Genomic DNA, 6000 nt, shown 5'->3' on the forward strand with positions numbered 1-6000 from the left:
TGGAACGTTATACAATATTAAATTTTTTTCACGTTTTATCTTCTGGTAATCGTTTATGTCGAGTTTTAGTCGTTTTATTTTGTCAGACATAGTAGAACAGTTCATTTCGATCGTTTCTATTTCCTTCACAAACAACTCCAACCGTGATTGATACTGATTTATTTTACTTTCTAAACCCTTTACGTCATTTTTCATTTCTTCTAATTTTTCAAACAGCAATTTAACAGTTTTGTCATCCATTATTATTTTTTTCTTTTTTAATTTTTACTTTTTTATTTTAATTTTTTTTTCTCTCTCTTTATTTTTATTCTTTTATTTTTTCATTTCTTTTTTTTTTTATTTAATTTTTTTGTTAAAAAAAAAAAATTAATTTTGCTGCAGACTGAGAAATTCAGTATATTCTTTTTAATAAATTTTAATAAAATAAATTAAACTTATTCTTCATGGAGTGTGTCTAGTTCAGGAACAGCTCACAAAGTGAAGTAGTGGGCGGGGCTGAAAGAGATACACTGTAATCCCCACTTATTGAACAACTGTAGTTGTAAATAAATAAGATTCACTATAGTTGCCCCCACTATCGACAGTAAAAGATATATGATAGAAATTTTTATAAATTTATCATTAAAATTTGAAAAGTTTTTTTAATGTTACTCATTGTACAATTACAATTACACCAAAATTTTAACCCCATTAGACAGACAACACAAAGCTGCACAAGAAGATGTAAAACACAATCCAAATTTCTCAAAAAAAAACTATGAAAAATACAGAGCTCACGTAAAAGATGTTACCGCTTCAAAGTCAACAGACCAACTCACCACCTTGTGTGTATTTGTCTTTATTAATTGTCAATAAAATGTTAAATTATTATCTATTCAAAAGTGTTCTGAAGACTGGTGGCATCCCCCACTATTCCAGCCTTTAATTTAAATTGCGTTTATGTCCATCTTCCCCCTTTTTGACTATTTTTCATGGTGCCGAAACCCGGGAAACAGTCTTCAGAATACTATGTTCATGCCAGGAACATCCAGGTATTAATTGATACAGTTTTAATTAAATAATTAATTATAATACAAATATAATTATTTTGATGGTGTACAGAAGGTCTGTTTTTATTTGTAAAGTAATTTTGTCTCTTGTTGTAATCATTTACTTATATGATTAGTTATACTCTTGTTCATATGCTCTGTTGGCATTAATTGTAATGTTAAATGGTTGGTCTACTATAGCCTTAGTTCTTTTTTCTTCCTTGTTATACTAGCTTGTATATAATTGTTTATATATTCTTTCATATCAACTATTGTTTATTTACAACTTAAGCGCTTTGCGTACAGTATTATTTAAGTTCTGTTTTCGTATATTAGTATACCTAATTATTTGTATTTTTAATTTTTGGCTTTTCCACATGTACTTCTGGCATTAGCTACTAAGTTACTTAGTCGATTTTAGTTATTCTATTTTTTTTTTTGTATTGTGTTACTAATTTTGTTAATTGTATATAACAACCTGGTTGTTTAGCCTTCCTGTCCAACATGGAAGAATTAACTGAGAAGACTACTCCTCCCCGTTCTCCAGTTCCGATCTCCCCTTCGTTGGAGGAAACTCCGCGATTGCCCATCCAGTCTGAGGCCAGTGGGGATCTTAATGTCATTAGATGCCGCCACCTCTACCAGACGAAACGTTCAATTATTGGACCCAGAGTCCCCTGAATCAGTCAGCCGATGCCAGCAGCTCTCCACCATTTTTAGGTCTCTGTCCCTGACATTGGATAAAGAGGCTTAGGAATGGCTGCGACCTTTGGCGTGGGACTACAGTGCCCCTCTCGCCTTGGCGCTGTCTCAAAGCCACGAACAGGCTGAACTCGCCCACCTGTCTATTGTCTTGCCGATTTTGGCTACTCCCCCTCCTTCCATTAAACCTGCCCCGGTGTCTGCCTCTTCCCACACTGGCGTGGTTGACGAGTCCGTCGTTGATCTAGCCAGAAGGCAGCTGCAGGAGCTCGTTATTCCTAAGATTCCGGTGTTTGAGGGGGATGTGTTGATTTATGGGGATTTCAAACTGAATTTTCAGTCTGAGGTTCATAGATTAGCCCTCCCCGCAGCCAAGCGGCTTCAGGCTCTTCGGTCATGCTTAAAGGGCCCCCCCATTGTCAATTGTCCAGAATGCCACCTTGTTACGTCACCCTCTACAAATACCTCTGGACAAGGCAAGCTCAGTGGAGACGGGGTGGGTAAGGAAAAAAGGGGAGACAAGGAAGAGGAAATATGATGACTACTAATAATACTAAGGGAAAAGAAAAATAACAAAATAAGTAAAATTAGAATTAAAATAAAAAAGTAGTTACCTAGTAACCGCTCTTCGGTTAGCGAACCTGCGTTGTGAGACTCTATAGGCCGATACTCTAACTATACGGCTACACTAATGTAGCAATAATTAATTAATGCCAGCTATGCTTATAATGTGGTTGCACAACAAAAAAATAACAACTGGAATAAATAAAAAAAACTTCTGAATTAAGGTTATAATTGAACTAGGAGACGGAAAAGTTCCTTTGCAAAAAAACAAATCTACTAATTAATACTAACTTAAAAGAAATTACATCCACAGCTTGAGCTAATAAAATTAATCCAATAACCAAAATTATATTTAACACTCCTAAAACGATAGTACCGATTCAAAATTAAGTTCCACACTTACGTAGTATATTACCAGACCTGGTCGTCGTTGTCCTTTCTCCAGTCTTCTTCTTAGATGACCATTACTTTCCTTCTGCCCTCCGAGAAACGAATAGTTCTTCACTCGCCAATTTATTCTATAGAGATTGCAGAGGGAAGAGCGAAATCCGCCTGACTACTTCCTTTTATTTAAATTCTTCTCTCCTTTCTCCAAGACAAGGTATACCTATTTTTTCCTCCTTTTTTTTTCTTTCCAGATCGCGTCAGTCTCTAACCCCATATGATTATCTCGTCGCTTGTCTTTTTTTTCCGCTGCCCTGTTCACACAACCCTGTGCTCTTCTCAATATAATTTATCAGCCATACATTCTTCATTTCTCTTGAACAAATTTCCTGGACTCATTTTCTTAATCCTAAATTTTCCCTAACCCTAACTAAATAGATAGAAAAAAATTTAGAAATAACTATAGTCATACTGCCAGAATTGTTTTCGTTTTGAGAAGCTGTTACATCGTAACAACCTCCACCGAGGAAGGCTACCTCTACGCCTGGGAGACTCTGGACGCCCGATATGAAGGAAGGTTGCGGGTCGCGAGTGCTATGGTGGAAACCTTCCTTCACTTCCCAGAGCCTCAGCCCAGCATAGAGGCGTGCATCGCCTGGCTGTCAAGCAGACAAATTTTACTGGACCAGTGTTCCATCCCTCACCCGCTTGATTTTCTCCTTTACCACATTACATTGTCTAATTTGGCCCATGGTCTACAAGAGGAATTCAGGAAGAAGTACCTTAAGTCCTTTGACGAGCTGCCCTGCAGTTCTCAAGTGTTGGATTTCCTAAAGGACCAGGGGGACCGACTCTCCTTTGTCGCCAAAGGGGTTTTCCCCTACTCCTGTCCAGGCCAGTCCCAGCCATAGCCCCACTCCTCTTTCCCATCAACCAGTTTCCATCCCCTCGCCCAGACCGTACTCACCAAAATCAGTCCGTTTTGTGCCTCGTCTACCACGGAGACCATCATCTTCACCTCCTCCAAGGCCACAGCCTACCCCTTCTACTCCTCGTGCCCCAACTTCCTCAACCTCTTCCTCCATTCAGTGCTACCTCTGTGGGGATCCACATCGTCTGTCTAAATGCGCTCTCTACGCCAGCTTGTCAGTGAGTGACAAGTGGAATTTGGTCACGGAGAAGAACCTATGTACCAATTGTCTCTCCATCTATCACACAGTATCCCGATGTCCTTGCCAGGTCGGGTGCGCGAAGTGTAATGGAGAGCATCATACCTCCTTGCACCCCCCTCCACCATCTGGCAGTCTTAGTCAGAGAAGAGCCAGTGCCCCTGGAATTCCTCCATTGATGTCCCTGCGAACCTCGACCCTCGAGGCCTAGATCTCCGCCAAAAAGGGTACGCTCCCAGGACTTACCTGAATCTCCGCCTCCCTTCCCAAGACGCTCCATTTTTCCTCCCAGCTCCTTTGAGCCTCATCTGCCTCTAGACAAGGGCAGGGACTCTGAGTCTCTACCCTCGTCGTCTTCCTCGTCCGACGAATTACCCCCTGTACATCCTGTAACTTATTTTGGATGACATCCGGCACCCCCTCCCCCGCCGGAATTATAGGTTCTTGGCAGGCGCGATACTCCTCCCTTGTCCACCCTTGCGTTCTGTCGTCGCAGACACTGCCGGCTGTGTCACTCGGAGAAGGTCCTACGTCAGTCCATAGTCAAGTCTTTCCCGTCCGATATGTCTGTATCCCCCACTGCCCTGGTGTATCTCCTTGGAGGAGATGGCCAGTGGTATCGCGCTCGTTCCCTGCTGGATTCAGGCAGTGAGATAAATTTGATGTCCAAGACATTCGCTAAAGATAATAAATTGAATTATTAGGTGGGATTCGAGGAATAGGAGGCAACATCGCCACCCAAGTCGTAGGTCAAGTTTCTACCAATTTAAGGCAATGCCCCCCTTTTTCCCAAATCAAAGTCCCCTTCCGCGTAGTCACCAAGACTGTCCCAGATGCACCGTCCTCTTATTTCCCTGTTAAGTATTGGCAGCATTTAGCGGATAAACAGTTAGCCGACCCAACCTTTAACGAACCGAGTCTGGTAGACGTAGTATCTTCAGCCTCGGTCTTTGATGCCATCGACCTCAGTCAAATGATCCGTGCACAAAATGGTTCCCCCAACGCCCGATTGACAACTTTGGGTTGGATCATGTCTGGTCCTTTGAAAAAATTTCCTGTTAAAAGAGTTCGTTTTGATCCTTCCACCCAAAACCACACGTCTAACTCTAAACTTTACTGGATTTACTACAAAATCTTATTCAAACATAAGTACGGTCATTTAACATCCCATAAGGCACTTGCTGGCCCAGCTATCTCAGAAGACAAACCCTTGACAGTAATCCTTCCCCCAAGTCTGAGTCTGAGTCATCTGGTCAGTCCAACAACCCTGACTTGTTATTGGAGTCAGAGCAATCAGTTTCCCCTAGCATATCTCCGTCCTCTACGCAAAATTTGTCAACTCCCGAAGAGGAAGTCACTCCTCAGCCTTCTGCTCGCCCAACCTTGGCCATTCCGCTCCTTCTTCCAAAACCACAACGCTTAAATAGAACGCGGCATCCGCTACAAATTCTTACCACCCCTGATTCTAAAACTTTTCCTCCTACCATAATTTCTGCGGAAGTCCTTTCTTCTGAAAATTCTACCCTGCCTGTTAATTCCTCCTTATGCAATCCTGTGTCGGCTGTCTCTATTCAGCCTACAGTACTCCGTCTCAGCTCAGAAAAATCCTCCCAACCAATTCAGCATCCCCCCGATCAAGTCCTGTCCCGCCTCATGGAAAAAATGTTCTCCCTAGAGGAAGTGTCTGAGGTCTCACCCCTTACTCCGGATGAATTGAAAGCCGAAGAATGCTTCGCCAAATCACATTTCCGACTCCCTAATGGTCGTTTTTCAGTAGCATTGCCACTTTAGACTAGTCCTTGTTGCCTAGGCGAATCTAGAAAAATTGCCCTAAAACGCCTACTACAAACTGAGTCTCGTCATGCAAAATCCCCACAGCTCCGTACTCCCTATGTCGAGTTCATGAAAGATTACTTAGAGTCTAACCACATGGAGTTGGCTCCTCCACTCAAGTTGGGTCAAATTTCTTACTACATACCCCATCACGCTGTCAATCGCCCAGATGACCCCCGGGAGAAGATTAGAGTTGTATTCAATGCCTCCCAATAGTCCTCATCAGGCGTTTCCCTCAATGAGCTTTTATTTCCTGGTCCAAAGTTACAACTTGACATTTGGAAGGTCGTTACCCGATTCAGGACTGACAGGTGGGTCGG

The sequence above is a fragment of the Rhodnius prolixus genome, unplaced genomic scaffold (assembly GCF_049639745.1).
Source record: "Rhodnius prolixus isolate KJV_2025 unplaced genomic scaffold, Rpr scaffold_26, whole genome shotgun sequence".
Classification (NCBI taxonomy): Eukaryota; Metazoa; Arthropoda; class Insecta; order Hemiptera; family Reduviidae; genus Rhodnius; species Rhodnius prolixus.